Below are 21,994 nucleotides of genomic sequence, written 5' to 3' on the forward strand. Positions count from 1 at the left end.
TAAATGAAACTGGCACTTGTTCTAAGTTGTAAGTATATGCCAACGAAGACTGTAATCACCACAGTACAGTCTGATACCTCTATCTCGATTCATGCTTAGGTGCATTACCCACCATTGCTTTTGCACCGTAAGTGAAAAAAAATCTTAGCATTAAAAAGTAGTTTTGACCTTGTGGACTCCCTGAAAAGGTTTAGGCTACCAGGGCTCCATGAACCACACTTTGAGAAGCACTGAAGTAGAGGCTCCCTGTTTTTTCATCCACAACTCTTGTTGAGAAAGCAAACCACGGGCACGCAGAAAAGGCAATGTTCTTGGAGTCCTTGGCTACGTTGTCTTCACAGGCATTAGTCTTTTAATATGGAAAATAAAGACAAACTAAGGAATCTAAGAAACTTAAATAGTATGCACTGCTTCCTAAGAAACAAATAGTACACACCGCCTCCTAATACTGGTGCAACCTAATTAAGATGGGCTGTTGGAGAAGCGGCTGGGCAAGATGACACAGCTGGGTCACAGCTCTTAACACACTTTGCCTCTTTTGGGTATTGTGTGTATATGTCCATGTTTATGTCCATGCCATATATGTGTGTACACAGATACTCCATATGAATGTATACACACAGATCTATCATACACATACTTTATTATTTTAACATGTCACTGGGCTCATCCTTGTAATTATTCTTGATGCAACAAAAGGATGGGGATAAAGAAGCTGATTAAAAAACTCCAAGAACTAAAGAGATGGGAGATGGCCCTTGTGCTTGCCGACTGGAAAAAGAAAAAAATTTTTGTATCTTTTTTCATGAATTTCAGCAGCTCTGAGGACATGCATTATCAGTGGCTACCCTAGATTTCTCTTTCATTACTATTGTAGCTTCCAGTTGATTTGGTACCATTTCAAGACTTACTGTTTGAGGCTGAAGGAGTCAGTACAGAAGCAACTGCTTCAGTTTAAACAGTCTTTTCCCCTAAAGATCAACCAGCGTAATTTTATTTCTATTTAACTTTTTTCTTATTTTAGAATTTCATTTAACTTTGATTTCCAGCTTATTATATAAGAACTTAGTTTACCTAGTTAAAAAAAATGCCTTTGGAAATACGGCATTGCATTTCAATCATGAGATTCTAGAGTCCTAATTAAAATTATATAAATTTTACATTATGTTACATAGCTGCCTCGGCATCCTTTTGCAGAAATCCATATGCATTTCCTTTATTAAAAATACTTATTTCCAAAAGTCATTTTAATGGCTTTACAAAATTCACTTCACAGAAAGTTCATATCATATAATCCTTGAGTAAAGAATATTGGTAAAGTTAGTTGCAAACCCAGAGTTTATTTCTTTCATTTATTTGGCTAGTCCTGAATAATCTGTCTTCCTCCCTCTCAGGAGAGTTTTATCATTTTTCTCCAGAATTAATTACACAGATCAAATTCTGCTCCATTAACCCTCAGCTCTAACAATATGAAACTTGCTCCACTTGATTGCTGACACTGCTCTCCAATGCCTATCAGCTGGGCACGGCCAACCTTTGCTTTGTTCCACAGTTTTTTTGGCAGTTGGAAAATGGCAATACCTTTGGACAGTATAGTTATACACCGTTCGAGGGAGCAACAGCCAATGCCAAATGATAACAGGTATTCTAACAGTAAGGTGGTGAGTGGTCTATTACAAAAGTGAATTTAAAAATTCAACAATTCCTGAACACATGGAATATGGATTCTACAGAGAAGAAATCCATATATATTCTCCATCTATGTTGCTAAATCTGTCTAATGGCCAATGCTCAACCCTCACCTATTTGCTCTATGAGCATATAAGCAGCATAAGGCATAATTTGACCATCCTTCACTTTCAGGACACCATAGCCATTAGGTTTTCCTCCTCCATCCCTGGCTGTCCCTTCTTTAACACTTCTGCTGTTTCTTCCTCTTCTCCCTGCCCTCTGGGTTTAGTATTTGGTCCTCTTCTCTTCCCAAAGTGCTTCATCCTCTAGTGATCAAATCTAGTCAAGAGCTTTTTTTTAAATTTTTTAAATCTTTATTTTATTTTTGGGAGAGAGCGAGAGCGAGTGAGCATGAGTGGGGGAGGGGCAGAGAAAGAGGGAGACACGGAATCTGAAGCAGGCTCCAGGCTCTGGGTTGTCAGCACAGAACCTGATGCTGGGCTCGAACCCATGAACGGTGAGATTGTGACCTGAGCCGAAGTTGGATGCTTAACTGACTGAGCCGCCCAGGTGCCCCTAGTTACACTGCTTTAAATAGCAACCATAATATACACAAATTCAAACCTGCATCCAGACTCATGGACCCAACTGTTTATTTGACATCTCCATCTGGCTATCCACCAGACACATTAAATGCGGTATGTCCCAAACCAACTCCAGGTCCCTTCCCTTACTCCTATTTCCCCCAACCCCACAAAGTCCTATTATCTCTAGGAAAGATGGCAACTTCATCGTTCCAGTTGCTTAGGCCAAAAACCTTGAGTCATCCTTGATCCTTCTTTGTCTCTCACGTCCCACTTCCAATCTACCAAAATATACTGTATTCCTTTATTGTCTGTCTCCTACATGAATGTAACTTTCATGGGGGTAGGCACTTTCTTTTCAGTTCTATTCTGTACATCGATATATCCCAACCAGTTAGAAAATAATGCTTGACCTTTAGTAGGCACTCACTATTTGCCGAGTAAAGTAGTGGATACATGGTAATTTTAACAAAGAAAGGGAAATGTAATTGCCTTTAGCTTTAGGAATAATCACTGTAAAGGCAAAGGGTGTCTCTGGGTAATGTTATGGGAGGCAGATCCCCTGGTGCAGGGCCAGGACATCAGCTAGTGTCCTGAGGCTAGTGTGGAAAAGGAGTCCAAGCTAATGAGGAAGAGCACAGAAATACCATGATCTATTTAGGGATTCTTCTCAGTTGTACCCAAAGGTTCCATAAATCAAAATAAAGTCCTCAAGATATGCTCAAAACATCAATTATAAAAATAAAACAAACTGCTTTTCTTCTAGCAGTGCAAAGACGGAAAGAAAAAAACAGGAGAAAATGCCAAATTTTCCAATTCCTAAAAATGATACCCATCTCTCTTGGGAGAACAGTACTCTAGATCGTATTTTATTCTGTACTTGTGGTACCCATGACAAAATATCTCTAGAAAAATCCACCAGAGAAGATCATAATTACATGGTTCTATAGAAATATATTTAATAAAAATAATAAATGAGTTATAAAATTTTAGAGCCAGAATGGCACGTCAGAGGTTATCTAGTCCATAATTCTTATTTTAAGAGTGAAAAACTTGAGCTGACAGATTAGGTGACTTGTGTCCAAGGAACACAGCCAAGGGCGAGACAGGACTTCTAACCAAATCTCACCCCGCATAGCTCCTAGTTAAGATGACATTGTGTGACTTGAATGCAAAAAATTTAAAATATACTAGGAAACAAATAGTTTAAGTAGAATTTCTCTTGTGTTCAACTTCTCTTTTCATATCCCTATTTGGTAGTATAAAAAATTTAAAAAGCTTTTATTAATACATTAAAATGATTCTTGAGCTCTACGGCCCTTACTGCCCCACAAAGCAAGAACTTTGTAGTCAGAAGGAATTGAAAAAGGCAAGAGAAACTTGCAACCCAATGGATACTTCTGTATTATTATCTCCTTGCATATTTCCATGGTGTCATGCATTAAATTAATGGTCCAATCACATTGTTTTGAAAATACTCAAGTTGACCTTGCCCTGTTTTTCTAAGGGTGGTAGTGGTGGTGGGAAACAAAGAATTACTCCTACCTAGCAATTCTCGTTCTTAAAGAAAAGAGAAGATACTATATCTTCTCTTCCTTATTATACCTGTCACATATTAAAGAAAAATCCCTTTCACCATTGTACTTCAGGCCATATATCTCAAGGACTTTGCTTCACATGATAGTTTCCAGAGTTACCTATATTGTAGTCAGAAGTTTTTGAGTCCATCATTTATATTATATATATAAATTTATTATATATGATGATCAACAGCTGATTTTTCCTCTCAAGCACAGATTACCTTCATTTACTTATGCACTTGCTGTAGAATAATTATGAGAGTGTAAAATATGTCAGTCCTGGGCTACGAGCTAGGGGATGGAAGTGAACAAAACAGATGACAAGGCACCTGCCCTCACCCACAAGCATTCTCATGGGAGAATGTGTATTAAAGAAATTCCTATACAAGCACGAATTGTAATCCATCTGCTTTGTAAATGTGACTGATTAGTGTTTCCCGTGCCAATGGTGCATTTAAAGAGGTTATTAGTATTTCCCCAAAGCTAGTGTTTATATCTTGTTTATCTCTGTGTCTTCTAGAAAAGAACACAATGCCTTAGAATGGACCCTTAATTCATTTGTTAAATCAAACCAGGCCCCCGTATACAAGCATACTCAAATATAGATACACACACCCATTCAAGCATTTTGTAGTACAGACCAAACGCTTCTATTATTATCCTGTGTTATAAAGTTTGACACTGCAATAACTAAGTGACTATTACCATATAGCTTCACATTATAAATAGTGATTATTCAAAAAACATGCACTACTGAAGAGACTAAGAAAAGAGTCAGGAATAATTTATAATTTCAAAGGTAATGATCATTGAAATTTTAATGCACGATGTTCTGTCACTGGTGCTAAAGGGGATGTGACAATCAATGATGACTTCTTAGGTTTAGCACATGCTTTTGTGGTTCCCTTATCAGAACATTGCTCTATTAAGAAGTAAGAGACAGAAAACAGATCCAAACATAATAGTCTTGTTTATGATATAATGGTTTGAAATAGTGCCCTTCTAAATCTTAGTGAGATCTCAAAAGAAGGCTTTGCTTTTGTTAGGACTTTTGTCAAAGAGCTTCAGCTTCATCTATATGAAACTAATAATAATTTAATGTTTATTCTGTACATATCCAGTAAACTTGAATTCAGAAACATTTTCTAAAATGAGGCTAAGTTGTGATCTAATGGTCTCAAAAAGCGATCATAAAGGATATCATCATGTGTTACTCACTGCCTCCCTTATCTCTGTCATTTGGAATTTACTAAAAGTGTCTCTGAGAAATGTGGCTTCAGCTCTCTGCATCCCACTGGTATTCTTGGTTGGCTCTTTTGTTTCAGGTCGTTTCCCTCTCCTTTAAACCAGGAACAGTGTGGCAGGAGGCAGAGTGTACATGTAAGCCTCCACCCCTTCCATAACAGGATTCTAAACCCTTGAGAAGACTCTGTGTGTTTTCCAACTCTTGATATCATTTGTGATTGAGACAGGATTTCAGTTCATAGTATCAGTCCTGACATCCAAATACTAACATCTAACATTTAACTGAGCAAATTTATAATGACTGTTTTTGAAGACTCTCTCTTCCTTCAATGGACAAAAAGAGATTATCTCCAGTCCGGTTTTACTTCCTGAGCCAAGAAACCACGATAGTTCTAAGCAGCACAAGCACTACGAACATACGGTGCAGGTCAGAGTCCAGACAAAATGCGTGCTGGCTCGGCAGTCGGTCTACCTGGAAGGGACACTCTTTGTGACAAAAGGCCAGCCAGGAGAGGATGGTGGAGAAGACAGAAAGGTTCCTGCCCTTCAGAACATTAAAACAGAAGCTTCTTACTTATTTTTCACTTTTTGGAGTTTAAAGTAGTCTGAAAAGGCAGAGGTCATCTTCCATTTAGCTCCAGGCCTAAAATGCTCTATAGTTTGAGTTAAATTCTTAACAATTCTATGGGAGAAAGTTGCCTTGTCTGTTCCAATAGGCATTTTGGCTTGATTTACAAACACTTTTCACAAATGTAGATAGGCTAACAGTCAGCAAAAGTGTGACAGGCAGCTGAAACAACTTATTATTAAAAACTTTCCCACTAAGCTTTTTTTTTTTAATGTGGTAAGATTTAAAATGTTCAGTTATGTTAAACATAACAACTAGGAAACAAAGTTACACTGCTCAAGAAACAAGAGATTGGGGCTTAAAGTGAGAGACTGAAGACTAATGGATTTGTAGTATGAACATTATTATGGTCTTTTTTATAAAGTTCATCTTTACAGGAGTCTACCATTTAAAATTTCTCTCTTTTTAAAAAATGTTTATATTTAGAGAAAGAGCATGGGGGGTGGGGTGGAGAAAGACAGACAGAGACAGAGAGAGACGGAGAGAGAGAGGAGACTCCAAGCAGACTCCACACTGTCAGTGCAGAGCCTGATGTGGGGCTCAAACTCACAAACCATGAGATCATGACTTGAGCTAAAATCAAGAGTTGGACACCTAACTGAATAAGCCACTCAGGTGCCACTAAAATTTTTCTTTTAAGAGATGGGTTGGAAATAGTAAAAAAACATTCACTGTTAAATAATCCTCTTAGGAGCTTTTAAAAAAACAGTGGTTTTGAAGACGTGAGCTCTTGGTTTGTCTTTCCTGTTGAATGTGCTCAGTAAAGTCCATGATGGAAAGAAGTCCAGGCCCTCCAGCCCCCAGGGAGAAACAATTCTACATCAAGAAATTAACCACCACCATACTTTTATTGTCATAATATTAAAGTGGACGTGAATACACCTAAAAATTAGAATATTAAGTTTTTGTTCATCCAACCAATAAATATTTAATGCAATGCTTTTTGCCTAGAGGAAAAATATTTGTTGGGTTTGGCTCTAAACTTATTGATTGAATGGCCTAACTTTTCCAAGTTAGACATTATAGGACTTCTCTCTTTCAACTCTTATTTTCTCATAGAAAAGCTAAATAAGATCTAAGATGATATTTGATACTAGAGGTTCACATTCTAGAAGCTGAGGAGGGAATACAAGTTTCTTTATATGAAGGCTCTCGGAGAATACAATCAAAGGCTACTTGCCTCTTAGACTTAGCATGGGCCAAAAATCTAAATAAAAGAAATGCTTGGAAAATAGGAATCAACTCATTAAAGTACACCTATTTCTGAAGATTATAATAATAACAATAATTTAGTTTAAAAAAGTCAGAACAAAAAACTACCCTCCCTCACATACACTACCAAAAAGAAATAGTGAAATGAGTGATATACATTATGTGATTGATTGCAAAGGTACAGTGATCTGTGTAGTTCTTGAAAAGTCACTATGAAGGAGATTCAAGCAATAGCAGGGCCTCATGGTGTTTATCCTAAAACTGGAATGTTCTTCCAATCCCCTCTATATCCTGCAGACCTCGCTCTAGCACCACTTGCTCAGGCCCTGATATCCCCGACTGGGTCAAATCCAGCCCACAAGCTCTTGCAGCACAAAGGACTCCTGTCAGAGACCCCATTTTCCACTCATTTGTGTGGTTCTTGGATTAATGTTGGTCTCCACTGTTTTCCCATCACCTGACAGTCTTTGGCATGTAATAGGTGCTCAACATAGAGTCATTGAATCAATGGATAATCAAAAAGAAAGTTACAATCCCAGTCTAAGCATGAGATCTCAGACTTATTCATTTGAACACTTTGTCAGCAAAAAGAAAATGGGGGGAAATCGAACCCATTAGCTAACTTGGAATAAGACCCAAAGAAGTGCCATCTTTGTAGACAAACTATAGCATCTTGAACATTGTTTGCTTGCAGTTGCTATTATTAGTAAGAAAGATGGTTTGGGGCCAAGGAAATCTTCCTGAGAAAATTATCTCAAAGACGTTGAGAGCCCTGCCCAATGCATTTTTAAAAATGGTGGAAAGACCTAGAAAACCAGACACTGAAGCCCTGTAATCTATCCACTCACATGGTGCCATCTTGTTATCCAAAGTTGTCTGGCAACTTCATCAGCAGGATGAAAGCGTGGACTAGGGATGCTGGAAAGGAACAAAACCAGTTCAGTGGTTGTTGGACTGGGAGGTTTTATGTAATGATCACCAACACTGAAAAATGAAAACCTGTGTGGGAAGGTCATAGACATTTACCTCAAACCTTAGATTTAGTTGGAAAGAGCAAGGAAGAAACAAGAAAAAAACTCACTTTTAAAGTCAAACATTTCAAAGCTGAGAGACCTTTAGAAGTTCTGAAGTAGGGGGACCTGGGTGGCTCAGTTGTTTGAGCGTCCGACTTTGGCTCAGGTCATGGTCTCACAGTCTGTGAGTTCAAGCCCTGTGTCAGGTTCTGTGTCTCCCTCTCTCTCTGTTCCTACCCCACTTGCATGTGTGCTCTCTCTCTCTCTCAAGAATAAAACAATTAAAAAAAAAGAAGTTCTGAAGTAAAATGAAACTTAAGAATGGGTGGATAATCTTTTGGTGGTTCAAGTCCAAGGGAAAAATCAAGGTTTATGGAACAACAATTGTGGGGGTTTGTTTGTTTTCATTTGTTCTGTAATGTTTGATCCTATTTTTTCAGATAACCCATGTTAAAAACATAGCTGATTAATGTTTTAGGAACCTAATAAATGCCTACATAGACATAAATCTAAATTGTTTTGGCAAAAACAAAATATATATCTATTTCAACAAAGAAACAGAAACTGGAGGAAAGATAGGTTGGTTCATTTCTACACCATGCCCTTACATACAAACAGTATTGGGATTCTTGCAGTCAGAGAGGTAGGATTTGGGGAAATGAGGTGGAAAAAGCCATACCATCATGATTCACTCTTGGTCTTTCCTGTCTAGAAGCTAAGAGAGGGATAGATTATTGGAGATACCTACTTCAGGAGCACAGTTTCTCAAGGCTGGATGGAGTGTCTTTGAAAGCTTTAAATCCCTAGCACCTATCACAGTGCCTGACACCTTTATTCATTCTTTCCGCAAGTCCTAGAGTAGCTTTAAACAGCAAGGTATTGAGGTGCCTGGATGGCTCCGTTGGTTAAGTATCCGACTTCGGCTCAGGTCATAGTCTCATGGCTTGTGATTTGAGCCCCATGCCAGGCTCTGTGCTGACAAGCTCACTGCCTGGAACCTACTTTGGATTCCGTACTTTCATCTCTCTGCTTCTTCCTGGCTCACGCTCTCTCTCTCCCTCTCAAAAATAAAGTATTGAGCTCACCAATGTGGACATACCAGTTAGTAAGCCAGACATAAGCCTTGTCCTTATGTACCTTATGTTATGGTGGAGAGACAGATAGTAATGCACAACGATTTGATCGCAGTTGGGGTAGTATGATGAAGTAGATGGTTAGGACCCTGATAGATACTGAGGTACCTGAGCTACTGGGGGCTTAGGAAGTGGTACCTGCACAAAACATGAAGTACAGGTAGGGATAGTCATCCAGGTAAAGTTGGAGGCCAGGACCAGAACAGTTCAGGCAAAAATGAAAGGTCTATAATATCATGGCTCTTTGTTCACTCTTTAAGGTGTATCATTTTGCCCTCCATCACTCACCATGAATGCTTTGTTTCTGTTTATTTTGAATAAGGTTAGATCTGATATATTCTGTATCTGGAGACACAGGGTAAGGGTAGCTGAGATGGTCCAGATTCTGAGGCAAAGTGGGCAACAAGTGACCCATTCTTAGACTGAAATGCCAAAGGCGCCAAGACTCACTGGGTCTTTTTCTAAGGTGTACATACAAATTCACCCAAAGCAACCTTTCTGTAGAAGCATGTAGACCTTCTCAGCTTCACCTTGTACTTTGCGGCTGAGCTGCCCTCTATAACAGGATCTCCTGAATCATTCCCCACACAATGTCTTTGTTCTCTTGGGAACTGTCTAACGATGCCCCACGGTTCTGGCTAGGCTACGTTTGGTACTGAATTCACCAAATTCTCATCCCAAATAGCAAACATTCTTCTAGAATCTCAGTAGCCCAGTCATGACTGCTGAGTAACTGCCTGGAATTGAGCACAGGTGGCAACCATGAAAGCCGAAGGTGCTCTTGTCTCCTGCACCTGTGCAAACATGTGCCAGACTGAATTTTAGGCGCTTCACTCAAAATCCATCTAGAATTCACCCTCAGGAGCTGACTTCTGAGTTACACACAAGAAATTCAGTCTTGGTCAGAGGATAGTCTCCTTTGGTCTATTTTTTTTTTAAATTTCCCCTTCTTTCCCTTGAATATATCCTCCTGCTTTCCTTTTCTTTCGTCTCCCTCCCCTTGATCTTCCCTCCTCCCCTCCCTCTTTCAACATTTGCTACCCAACTCCTATGTGTCAAGAACTGGGCATAAAAGATAAATAAAAAGCTCTAGTCAAATATGTGGCCAACAAATTTGTTAAACAAGGAGATTCAAAGTGCGGTATCTTTTCTCTTTGCTCCTTGGATTTTTATAGGAATTCAACCCCAAAGGGTACGGGTACGTGAGCCAGGCCAGCACTGGGAATGATGCATACCAACTCGCCATTTAACTCCTGCTTGTGCTTTGCCAAGAGACCTTCCAGAGGACAGAGATATAAAATCACACAGAAGAGTGCCCTGGGATGAGGTAAGAATGAAAACAGAAATAAACAGATGTCTTAACTTTCACAAGCTGAAGTTAGAAACAGAATTGATCAAGGTAGATTTCTTGATGTATTGCTTGCTGGCCAAACTCTGACAGCTTGCTATTCAAATAAGGCCCAAATAAATTTGGATAGTAAGAGATAGTATTTGTTCAATACTTTCTTCCATTGTTTCTTTTTAAAATTGAGATATAATTGACATATGACACTGTATTAGTTTTAGGTGTGTAACATGATTTATGTGTATATATTATGAAATGATTATCTGAGTGAGTTTAGTTAATATCCACTAACCACACACAGTTACAATTTTTCTCATGATGAGAACTTTTAAGATCTATTCTTTTAGCAAGTGTCGAATATACGATCGAGTATTGTTAACTATAGTTGCAATGCTGTACATGACATGCCCAGGACTTAATTATTTTATAACTGGAAGTCTGTTCCTTTTCACTCCCTTCACGCATTTTGCCTACACCTCTGATAACCACTCATCTCTCCTCTGTATCTACAAGTTTTGTTTTGTTTTTAGAGTCCACATTTAGGTGAGATCACACAGTATTTGTGTTTCTCTGTCTCACTTAGTTCACTTAGCATAATGCCCTCAAGATCCATGCAAGTTGTTGCAAATGGCAGGATTTCCTTCTTTTTATGGTGAAATAATATTCCATTGTATGTATATATGCACCGCATTTGCTTTATCCACTGAGCCAGCCAGACATTTAGGTTGTTCCAATGTTTTGACTATTGTAATAATGTTGCAATGTACATGGGGGTGCAGGTATCTTTTTGAGTTATTTTTGTTTCCTTCAGAGAAATACCCAGAAGTGGAATTGCTGGATTGTATGGTAGTTCTATTTTTAATTTTTTCAGGAACTTCATACTGTTTTCCATAGAGCCTACATCAATTTACATTCTGCCAATAGTGCACAAAAGTTCCCTCTTCTCTACATTCTCTCCACCACTTGTTATATCTTGTTTTGATAATAACTATTATAAAACGTGGTTGATAACAAGTGGTGATATTGTGGTTTTGGTTTGCATTTCTCTGATGATTAGTGCTGTTGAGCATCTTTTCATGTACTTGTTGGCCATTTGTACATTTTCTTCGGAAAAAATAACTGTTCAGATCCTCTGCCCATTTCTAATAGAACTGCTCTTTTTTCCCTACTGAATTATGAGTTCTTTACATATTTTGGATATTAAGCCCTTATCAAATATATGATTTGCAAATATTTTCTCCTATTCCACAGGTTGTCTTTTCATTTTGTTGATGTTTCCTTTCTTAGGAAGGTTTTAGTTTGATGTACTCTCCACTTGCTTATGCTTTTGGTGTCAAATTTAAAAAATCCGTGCCAAGACTGATGTCAAGGAGCTTAGCCTCCTTGTTTTGGGAGTTTAAGGGTTCAGGTCTTACATTCAAGTTTTTTAACTCATTTTGAGTATATTTTTGTGTTTGGTATAACACAATCATTCTTTTGTATGTCACCATCCAGTTTCCCCAACTCCATTTGTTGAAGAAACTGTCTTTTCCTCATCATATATTCATCCATTGTTGCTTAAACTGGCTTTTTTTTTTTCTGGTGAGAAGGTCCACAGCTCCTTTCTAATCCACAGTGGGATTTGTAATTCCCCCAAATACTTAACTACTTTACCAGCAGTACCTCAGCTTTTGTGACTACAAAAAAGCTGAAAACATCTGTGTAAAGAAAGTTGCTGTGGGAATTAAACTAGAAAAAAAAGTAAGACCATGAATGAGTCAGCATGAGGGTATAACAGCTTTAAAGGCATCAACATCAAAGAGAAAATGAAATTATTTGGGTTGCCCTAGTAACACCAAGATAAAATGTGGAAATGAAAATGCAATATTTAACATTAAGAAAACCTCCTGCAGCACTGAGGTCTCTCACTCATGGAATGAGCTTTGCCATGGCAACAGGCAAAAAAACATGTAAACAGATTAGAGAAAGTGAATATCCAAGGGAGTAGAACCATAGTAATCAGGACTAAGCTAATCTAATAAACATTCTGTACCTTTCTTTTCTTTAACTCCCAGAATTAACTCCCAAAGGATCCTCAGGGATCAAATGAGACTTTCATCAGTGACGTGGGATCTTAGATGACTTTAGAAGTTCAGCTTTATGTATGATCTCCAACCCACTCACTTTTCCCCAATGGCATGGAACTTCCTCACATTCTGGAGCTCTGGTTTTATTATAGGAAAAGACAAACATGAGGAATAGGTTATATTCTCCATGCCCAACCTCTACTTTTTTGGAGATTATCCATCCCTGGTGATTAAAACAAGAACAGCGAGTTATTATTTATGTAGTACTACAGTTTTAAAGTATTCCTTTAGAATAACAGTAACTGGGGGTGCAGCACTCAAGTCGAAGTGCCTGAGTGTGAATCTTGGTTCTGCCACTTGGGAGCTGGGTAACAATGGCAGGGTACTTAATCTTTTTTCTTCTTTTTTTTTTTTTAATTTTTTAAACATTTATTCATTTTTGAGAGACAGTGTGAGTGGGACAGGAGTAGAGAGAGAGGGAGACACAGAATCCAAAGCAGGCTCCAGGCTCTGAGCTGTCAGCACAGAGCCCAACATGGGGCTTGAACTCACAAACTGAGATCATGAACTGAGTCAAAGTCGGACGCTTAATCAACTGAGCCATCTAGAAGCTCCTGTTTCTTCTTCTTTAAAATGGAGAAAAGTAGGGCACCTAGGTGGCTTAGTTGGGTAAGCAGCCAACTTCGGCTCAGGTCATGATATCATGGTTTGTGGGTTCAAGCCCCACATTGGGCTCTGTGCTGACAGCTAGCTCAGAGCCTGGAGTTTGCTTCTGCTCTGTCTCTATCTCTGTCTCTCTCTCTCAGAGTAAATAAACATTAAAAAAATTAAAATGGAGAAAAGGATAGTACCCTGCCATCACCGGATGACTGGGAGGAGGAGTGTGTAAGAGATAACTGTAGCAGACAGTAACTGCAGTGCTATGGCACAGCCGCTAATACGAGCAATAAAGTGAACAACCAAGTCAGTAAGTGCAACAGGGAGTTTTACTATTCAAAATAAGAATTCCCTGGTGTTTGGCGCCTTTGGTTCTAACTTGACATATCACACGAAAAAGATAATTCTTCATAAAAACAGAAGAAACAGAGCTTTGAATCATATTTAATGGGAAAGGAAAAGCATATTAACTTTGAACATTTAATTTTGTTGTGTCTATTAACTACCAGGCATTGAATGTGTTATCTTCCACATTACACCCATGAGGTAGCATTATCTCTGCCCTACAGATGAGGAAGTGCGTAAAGAGAGATTAAGTAATTTCTCAAAATTTACACAGGCTGTGAACAGCAGAACAAAACTTCCCATTCAAGACTGTCAAATTCCAATGCCCAAGCTCATTCTACTTTATGAGATAAATTTCAGTCTCTAACAACTTCCATTATGGGAAATTCAGCCTTGTCATCCATTGGTAACAACACCTTTTTGAGGCACTAGGGATCTGAGGACTGAATTCAGGATAACCATATTTGTGGTGTCTACACTCTAGCCTAAAATCTGGCACTGAGAGAGAAATCCACTCTGAAGTAAGATCTCCTTTGACGTTAGACAGGATTCAGCTTCTCTCCAAAAAGGAGTAACTGGTACGAGATCTACTAATCTATCACAGATAGCTAGAAAAAAACGAATTTTACCAGAGCTACAGAAAGTCTTTAATGTTATATTTTTGGTTACATCTATTTTTCATTTGACACTAACCCCTGGCTTAGAAAATGCAGTATTCAACCTTTATACTGTTCCAAACTCTTTTAGGGGGAATCTCCATGTGATTTCCAGGAACTCAGAGTAGCAAAATAGCAAGGACCTTCTGTACTAAAAACTTGAATACTGGGAAATGTATACCAAATTAAAACAGAAGGACAGCGACTACTTACTTCCTTTTCATTGTTCTTTTTCAAATTGATTTGGCCAACACACTTAACTATACTTAGATATTAACCATCGCTTGTCCCTAGAAAATTATCAGAATTTCCCTTCCCTGATGTTCCAGCAAAGTGTTTTTGCACTATTGCAGTATGCCCACAAAGAGAATTGGTTTTTCTTTTTTCTTAAACAAATTTTTTTTAAACGTTTATTCATTTTTGAGAGAGAGACAGAGTGTGAGTGGGGGAGGGGCAGAAAGAGATACACTCAGAATTCAAAGCAGGTTCCAGGTTCTGGGCTGTCAACTCAGAGCCTGACACGGGGCTTGAACCCACAAACGATGAGATCATGACCTGAGCTGAAGTCCGATGCTTAACTGACTGAGCCACTCAGGTGCCCCTCTTTTTTTGTAAAAAAATTTTTTAAGTTTATTTATTTATTTTGAGAGAGTGAGAGAGAAAGGTGCAGAGAAAGAGGGAGAGAGAGTGTCAGCGTGGAACCTGATGTGGGGTTTAAACTCATGAATCGTGATATCATGACCTGAGCTGAAATCAAGAATCGGATGCTTAATTCAGTCACCCGAGGTGCCTGGAGAATTGGTTTTTCTTTAAAAAAAAAAAAAAGGCTCAAACATTCAGTGTCTTTTACAAATTTTGACTATGGATTTCTGGCTTCCCCATTTAGGTCCACATCGTTTCCAGAGTCAGGGGACAGAAACTGGCTCGGGTGAACTTCATGCGAATACAGTCATGGGTACCTAATGTCGCTTTCTGCAGCCTTGGTTGTGGCAGCTAATTTTTGATGTTGAGACATATCTACACCTAGTGGTCCCCTCTGAAGTTGTGGCTCCTTCAGGGTCTCATCTGACTTATGATGTGCTTTCACATCAACCTGACTTCCAGGGCTCACATTCTCTTAGCTTCCATTTTCTTCATACCACCAAATATTGCTCTGCAGATACTTCCATTACTGCTCCTGCTTTCTACTTCACCTCAATTCCTTTGTCCCAACTTTCCAAGTTTCCTCCTTTTTTAGTTTTCCCCCAGATAAGTAATCCTGATCAATCGGATTGGTTGGATGTGGGGTTTCGGAGAGAGGGAGAAGACACCAAGATTTCTGACTTGCGAAAGAGAACGCATAGAATTGCCATTTGCTAAGGGGAGAGGGAAGCCACAGCAGGAGCAGATTTGGGGAGGGAGCGATGAGCTTGGTTAGTAAGGTGTTCAATCTGGGCCCTCTATCAGACATCCAGGGGGTGGGGCTCCATTAAAAGCTGGATACATGAGGCTCCAGTTAGGAAGATCTGGGCGGGAGATACAAATGTGGGAGTCATCACAGGACAGGAAATGGGTAAGCCCACAGGGCAGGATGAAGTCACTTAAGAAGTGCATGGAGAGAAGAAAACTACCTAAGGACTTCCGGTAGCAAGGAGCATTTTCCCACCAGATGTGCGGCTGAGTCACTCTCACTTCCTGAGGTTTCTGTGCAAATGTCAGATTATCAGATGCCTTCTCTGGTCACCCTATTTAAAATATTATGCTAACTTGCTCCGCCAGTAGCACAGCAGCCCAAAACTCCCTTTTTCATTCTAAGTTACTTTTCTTACCAGCATTATCTTTGTCAGATGTACTACACATGCATTCACATGTTTACTTGTGTTATTGTCTGTCTCCCCATTTATAAGCTCAGTTCCATAAGAAACAGGAACTTTGTCCTGTTCATGCCTGTCTCCCAGTGTGCAAAACAGTGCCTGGAACATAAAAAGCACTCAATAAATAAAGATGAGTGCATGCTTATTCTGAAATTCCCCCAGTTGTTAAAAATGGGTAACAAAAGTATTTCTGTGAATACCAGAATTTAAAGTTACGTGCACTTTGTTTCAGGGAAGAGAACCACCAGATTTTTCTCAAGGCACTCTGCATTTTCTCATGCTACCTGCTCTCTTTGAGGCACAGGGGAAGCAAAGAAGGCATCAAAGGCCAGCTGACAGATTGATTAGTAGGCTAAAGAGGAATATCTTCATTCTCTGCTTTGTTGAGGGAGTTGGGAAAAGGAAGACAGGAGTGGAAAAAGACATGTTCTTGGCCTGATTTATTTTGAGCCTTGAGTTCCTTTATAAAAATATTAGTATTATGTTCTTTCCTCTACTCCCATTGCATGCCTAAGCCCTCTTCCCGGGACCTGCCACAGACTCAGGAAAAGGCCACAAGAAGGAAAGAAAAGGTGTTTACAAAGCAACAGCAGTGCAATAGTGATGATTGATAATTTGAGTCAAACTAGTGGCAAATGACAGCAATATGCAAGCACAGGTCAGTGTGGGAAGTTGCGGTAGATCAGAGGTAGAAAAAATCAGCAGTACTGACATTCTTTAAAAAAAAAAAAACCAACAGGATACTGAATTTGGTGTCTTCAAGATCCAGAAAGTTGAACTTTTTCAATATTTTCAAAAAAAATTTTTTAATGTTTATTCACTGTTGAGAGACAGAGAGAACAGAGCATGAGCGGGGGAGGGACAGAGAGAGAGGGAGGCAGAATCGCAAGCAGGCTCCAGGCTCTGAGCAGTCAGAACAGACCTCCTCGTGGGGCTCAAACTCACTGACTGCAAGATCATGATCTGAGTTGAAGTCAGACACTCAACCAACTGAACCACCCAGGCACCCAAAAGTTAAACTTTAAAAATTTTTTTATTATTTTTATTTGTTTTTTAGAATTTTTTTAGAGAGAGTGTGCTCGTGTGCAAGTGGGGGAGGGGCAGAGGGAAACAGAGTATCTTAAGCGGGCTCCATGCTCAGCACAGATGTGGGGCTCGATCCCACGACCCTGGGATCATGACCCGAGCCAAAACCAAGAGTCGAATGCTCAACCGACAGAGCCACCCAGGCACCCTAAACTTTTCTAAAACTAGAATTACATGGGTCTCTTCCAAGGGTTTGAGACTCTTTTAAGAGGGATGTGGAAAAACATTAGACCCTTATTTGAGAGTCACAAATTCTACCTTCAAAAATGCATCCAGATTCAACGGTTTCTGACTCATCTCAACTTCCATTACCCCGGTCCAAGCCATCATTCTCTCTCACCTAGATTATTCAACAGTCTTGTAACTGGTCTCCCTGCGTCTACCACTGAGCAGTACAGATTGGTCTCAATGGAGCAGCAACCCTCTGCTTAAAACCCTCTAAGAACTCCATTTCACTTAGAGGAAAAGAAGCCAAAATCTTTATGGGAAGCCGACAAGGCCCCCCTGCCGTCTGCACCCCTCCCACCTCCAATACTGGTATCAGAGCCGTCTGTCCTCAACTCTCACTTTGCTCCAGCAGCACCGGCCCTTCTCACAGTTTCCTGAACATCCCAGGTTCACTCCTGCCTTAGGTACTTTGCATCTGCAGTATCCTCTGCTTGGAATACTCCTCTTGGTGGTATCTGCCTGGCTCAGTCCCTGGCCTTCTTTAGGCCCTGCTGAGTCTTATCCAGAGTCCAACCAGCTTGCACCATCTCTGTCTCTACCAGTCTGGTCCAAGCCTTTGCCAGTACCTGCTGGATAACAGGGCAAAGCCAATTCCATATCACAACCCAGCCCCAGCACTCTGTGCCTCCTGTCCTGCTTTACTTTTCTTTATAGCATTAGCCTCTTTGAACATACTCTATATTTTTGTTACTTATGTATTTCTCTTCTGTTTCTCACAAGTGAAAGGAAGTTCCTCGAGGGCAGGAGTTTTTGCCTGATTTGGACACTATTTTGTCTGTAACGTCTAGGAGAGTGGTCCATATTTGTCACTCAGTAGATATTTGGTGAGTAAAAAAGTAGTGGAAACAGAACCTGTACAGAAATATTACATGTGGGGTGCCTGGGTGGCTCAGTTGGTTGAGTGTCCGGCTTCAGCTCAGGTCATGATCTCATGGTTCATGGGTTGGAGCCCCACGTCGGGCTCTGTGCTGACAGCTAGCTCAGACCTGGAGCCTGCTTCAGATTCTGTATCTCCCTCTCTCTCTGACCCTCCCCTGCCTGTGCTGTCTGTATCTCTCAAAAATAAATAAAAAGTATTTAAAAAAAGAAATATTACATGAATTGAGATAAGCAAAGGAATATAGAAGTCTAACAGATGAGACAAGAACCTAGAAACATCTGGACCGACTGAGATACCAAATATAACAATGCTTCACCTTTGTGTATAAAAACAAACTTCAAGCTGCTTGCATGAGATGTGTACGGTAGGTAGGAAGAACCTGTTATTAAATGATTGAACAGAAGGCTCTAGAACAAAACTTGTCAGTTGGTCATACCATGGAGATGTGAAAAATAGGCACGACCTTCTCTCTGGAGGCAGAATGCTAGGGGAGAAAGGCCCCTATTGCTCCATTTAGAGCCTAAGGTCTGAGCCAATGTCACTTTACTAAAACAGCAGGAAATGGTATGTGTTTCCAAAAGGAAAACACATGGACTGATATGAAATTGGAAACTGCCAATAGGAAAATCTGTTGACAGAATCTGGGCTGAGCCAGTCCTCAGAAACTTATTAGAACATCTTGGGGGAAACAAAACCCTGGGTAGGTGGAGTAGTGGCTCTCGCTGTTGGCTGCATATGGGAATTAGCTAGAAAGCTTCACAAACACTAATGCTTGGGTCCAAGTTGGTCAGTATATCCGGAGTGAGATCCAGGCATAAAGTTTCTCAGGTGATTCTAATAGCTGAATAGTCGAGGCTGAGACCTATCTCTCTAGAAACATCTTAATTCCTCTTCTTGGGATAAACGTAAACCTACGCATCAGATGAAATCTTAAGGAAAAATCAGAGCTTTCTCTGGGCCTATCAAAGCAGAAGTCACTTACTTAAAACGACTTCAGGACTCTAGGACTACATTTTATAGCTATGTGGCATAAACTAATCATGCCTTTAGTTACTACATACCTCAGACACTCTCTCTCCCCCGACCACTACATCAGACAGATGTGCGGCTTCCTTCCCATGAGAAACACATGCTCTTGGATAACGTTTGCAAGGGTCTTAGATTATCATGGCAGTGTCCTATTTTGGAAGCCTGTGGCTGAGTATTTTCACATGCAGTCCAAGATCCACACCTTCCCTACCTGCTCTGTCCACTCCTCCACTCCCCTCCCTGGCTTATTTATACACCATGTGTCTCCCCTCCCACACTGCAAACCCTGCAGGGGCAGAGCGTAGGTCATCCTGGCACACGTCGCCTCTGACCCTGGCACACGTTGCCTCATTACCCAGTGAGCAGTAATGGTTTTACATGACAAGGAGCTCCCATGGACAGCAATGATTTACCTCTCCAGAACATTCTCCGAAGGTAGACGATGCTTTTAAACATTCGAACTGTAATCTATTTTCATTTTACACGTGTTTTATTTTAGAGTAATGGTGAGTATTGGTCTTACTTGGCAAAGGTCTCTGTATGTATCAAGGAAAACCCCACTTCCAACATAACATGGGCTAAGGTTTCCTGTCCCCCTAGACAGTGTCTGGCACTTCACATGTGACATTTTATTTAATCCCTAACCATTCTGAGGCTCTAGGTACCGTTATCCTACTCTTATAGAAGAAACGGAGTCCTTGGAAGGTGAAATATCCTGCCTGGCATTACACAGGGATAAGCAGAGAAGCCTCAGTACAACCCAGGAAATCTGTTTTTACAGCCAGTTTTTCTAAGTCACTCAACCTAACATTCCATGGGCAATAGAAACAACAGAATTGAAAGTTGAATGCCTTCTAGATTTAATTTTGGAAATGGTTAGCAAGAAAGGGTGTTTCCCTCTATAGAAAAATGTCTTTTAAAATGGGAGTGATACTACTTAAAATTTCCTATTAACTCACAGTACAATGTCAGTTTTTAAAAAATTTATATCACACTCAAGGTGTAATATATCCTCTCTGTGGGCATTATATTAGTGTGTGTTTTCTTTTAATTTCTCTTTGCTTTTCCATTGGCAGTGGTTCCTAATTCCCTGGCTTTAAAACTCTTAGCTCTTCTATCTCTTGGTCAAACGCTTAATAATTTTAAAGACTTTAAAGAGTAAGATTTACTTCATCCAACAGCTAAGTGACAGTATGGATAGTCCATTTTCCTGTTAGAAAAGCACCTGTTTTCAGCATATTGCATATGCATAGCTTTAATAAACATAGTTCATCACTTGATAGTGAAGAATAATATACAAGTTCAATTTTTGTATCATAGCTTGGTTTTAGAAAGACAATGAGGATTTCTTTAATCCTGTTCATAGGTGATTCTAATATGAATACAGTGATGATGCTTAGGTATAATCTTTTTTTTTTTTTTTTTTTTTGAGAGAGAGAAAGAGATCAGAGGTGGGGCAGATAGGGAGAGAGACAGAATCTTAAGCAGGCTTCATGCTCAGTGAGGAACCCAATCTGGAGCTCAATCTCACTGCCCTGAGATCACGACCTGAGCCAAATCAAGAGTCTGACACTTAACTAATGAGATACCCAGGAACCCCTAGATAGAATCTTTTTAAAAGTGAGGACAAGAGGAGGAGCCAAGATGGCAGAGAGGAAGGGAGCTCTGTAAACTTCGTCTGCCCCATCTACCGAACTGAGAAGGACATTACCCTCATCTGCAAGAGTGGAAGGAGAAAATACAGACTCCAGAAAGAAGACAACCTCAAAGATGTCTGAATATATTCTCCTGTATCTCATCCTTATCTCTCCCCTCGACTGGTTATACACTTTTAGACTGTCCACTGTCCTGTTGTCTCTGCCCCTGCTTTATTTTGTTTTCTTCTCTTTTCTTCTCTTTCCTCTCCATTTTCTTTCCTTCCTTTCCCCCTTTTAATTTGTTTGTTTATTTGTCTGTGCGTTTGTGTGCTTCTGTTCCCTCTGTGTTTGTCTGTCTGTTTTCCTTCTTAGGGCTACACCAAGAAACAAGCCAAAGTGCACATGACAGCGAGTCCCAAATATCACTGAGTAGGGAAATAAAATATTCAAAGGCACAACAAGAGAAACTGAGAGACACCATTAAAAGAATATTTCCTGAAACGACAGGCCCTGGACAGTCAAAAATCCTTTTATAACAGAGCAATACTACCAGGTGCACAGTGCACAACGAACTTTTTAAAACTGATAAGAGACTGAAAACTAGCCAAAATGACAAAACGAAGGAACTCTCCCCTGAAGAACCTTCAGGAAGAAGTCACAGCCACAGAACTGCTCAACACAGACCTAAACAACATCACTGAACAAGAATTTTAAAAACATGTCATTAAATTAATCGCTGGGGTTGAAAAAAGCATCAGAGAAGCAACTGAGACAATGACTAGGAACTTTGAAACTAGGTTTGATGAGTTAAAAAAGGCTATAAATGAGGTGAATAATAAACTGGAGGCAGCCACTTCAAGGATTGAAGAGGCAGAGAGACGAATAGGTGAATTAGAAGATATAGTTAGAGCAAAAGAGGAAGCTGAAAAAGAAAGAAAGAAATTGTTCCAGGAGTAGGAAAGGAGAATTCGAGACCTGAGTGATACAATCAAATGGAACAACATCTGTATCATAGGAATTCCTGAAGAGGAAGACAGAGAGAAAGGTCCTGAAAAGATACTAGACCAAATTATAACTGAGAATTTCCCAAATCTGGGGAAAGAAATAGACATTCAAATTCATGAGGCACAAAGAACCCCCTTAAGA

General features: G+C 39.8%; 1 protein-coding gene and 1 long non-coding RNA gene across 3 annotated transcripts in view; one reads left to right on the forward strand and one right to left on the reverse strand.

The window, feature by feature from the left end:
* LRRC8C (leucine rich repeat containing 8 VRAC subunit C) overlaps positions 1 to 7,840 on the reverse strand; it is a 50,536-nt gene extending 42,696 nt beyond the window's left edge. Inside the window, exon 1 of one of the 2 annotated variants that reach the window (XM_029948010.1) lies at positions 7,769 to 7,840. The gene's annotated coding sequence lies outside the window, so the exon portion shown is untranslated. The remainder of the gene's footprint in view (positions 1 to 7,768) is intronic. The other variant, XM_029948012.1, reaches the window with a different exon arrangement.
* LOC115298858 overlaps positions 1 to 21,994 on the forward strand; it is a 36,430-nt gene that overhangs the window by 5,297 nt on the left and 9,139 nt on the right. Inside the window, exon 2 of the long non-coding RNA XR_003911872.1 lies at positions 10,242 to 10,393. This is a non-coding gene — a long non-coding RNA (uncharacterized LOC115298858). The remainder of the gene's footprint in view (positions 1 to 10,241; positions 10,394 to 21,994) is intronic.

Source organism: Suricata suricatta, chromosome 8 (genome assembly GCF_006229205.1).
Source record: "Suricata suricatta isolate VVHF042 chromosome 8, meerkat_22Aug2017_6uvM2_HiC, whole genome shotgun sequence".
NCBI lineage: Eukaryota > Metazoa > Chordata > Mammalia > Carnivora > Herpestidae > Suricata > Suricata suricatta.